Here is a 1,604-nt window from a genome sequence, read left to right as displayed (position 1 = left end):
ATATATATATATATATATATATATATATATATATAGTAAATGATACAGAAGTAGCATCACTATAAAAATGGCAATTCACTGTGCTTTTGAAAGGGTATTAGTTATATTATAATATTATATCATGTAATATTATTTATATTATTGTTTACATTTCAGTTTTGACTTGTAAACAATTTCTCTTCACAACATACAATATAAATATCAATAGCGATTCAAAAGCTTGGTGTACTTTTTTATTAATAAGTCTATTTAGCAATGATGCATAAAATTGCTCAAAAGTGAGAGTGGAGAGAAAATATTACAAAAGATTTCTATTTCAAATAAGTGCTGTTCTGTTGAATTTTCTATAGAATCCTGAAAAATGTTTCCATGGTTTCCACAAATATATTAAGCAGCACAACTATTTTCAACATTGATAATAATAAGATCTGTTTCTGGAGCGTCAAATCAGCATATTAGAATGATTTCTGAAGGATCAGGTGACATTTATGACTGAAATAATGGCTTTGCCATCAGGAATTTATTGAAATATATTTAAATAGTTATTTAAAATTGTAGTAATATTTCACAATGCTGTTTTACCTTTTTAATCAAATGGAGTCTTGGTGAGAATAAGAGGCTTTAAATAAATAAATACATAAAGTTATTGACCACAAAAAGTTTAACATTTGATGACCTCCTTCAGAACTGTCCCCTCCAGCTTTTAAAAAAAGAAGACACCCTTGACACTAATTGTGGGTTCTTAGTCACATAGTGTGTACTTGAAGCCCAGTTTTCTAGACTAGCGCACTTTAATCATTTTTATAAAAGTCTAATCACTTCAGTTCACAGTTAATGCCGCAAAAGTGCTTTGAGAACACTGTCATCCCAAAAGCAGCATTTTCGCCTGGTGTTACTGCAGGAAATCTGTGGTGGTCTTTGTTTAGAACTCCCTTTGTACCTAAACGCACACTAATGAATTATTCAGTTACATTTTAGAGATTTACCATAATGGTTTGATGTGAAGTGGCTTTTCATTGTTCTCCGTCCATTTTTTCCCTCTTTATTTTGTAAGAATTCTAGGAATCGTATGAATAGCTTTGCATATTTGCAGTATGCTTTTCCATATAGAGCAAAGGAGGATTTATACATACTGTAATAATGCTGCCTATAAAGATACCTTGTTTTAGTCAAAGTTGCATTGGGCTAAATGAGTAGTGTTTTCATACTACATGTACTTTTAGGTTTTCAGTTTCCATTTAAATTTTAGTGTTTTAGTTTTTTTTTTTTTTTTGGTAGTAATTTTGTTACGTTTTTTGTCATTTTTAATATTGCTATTTAGCTGAAATTAATTTTTATTTCAATTTTAGTTTTAGTCATTTTGGCACTTATTATATTTCACTTATTGGCCGAAGCAACATCTTTCATTTCAATTTTAATTTTTATCTAATATTTTATTTTATATTAGTAACTGATGAAATCCTTGCATGATAAGGATGCTAACTTGGATAGCTACCTATGTAGACAGTAGTAAACAAGGTATCGAAACCTAAAGAGAGCTAAAGCCTCTGGATTTTGTAGAGGGGAACATAAGACTGACCGTGTCACCTCTGCTATCATTTTTT

Source organism: Sinocyclocheilus grahami, unplaced genomic scaffold, assembly GCF_001515645.1.
Source record: "Sinocyclocheilus grahami isolate Dianchi unplaced genomic scaffold, SAMN03320097.WGS_v1.1 scaffold3031.1, whole genome shotgun sequence".
Classification (NCBI taxonomy): Eukaryota; Metazoa; Chordata; class Actinopteri; order Cypriniformes; family Cyprinidae; genus Sinocyclocheilus; species Sinocyclocheilus grahami.
The sequence above is the reverse complement of the archived record's forward strand: the minus strand, read 5'-3'. Positions refer to the sequence as shown.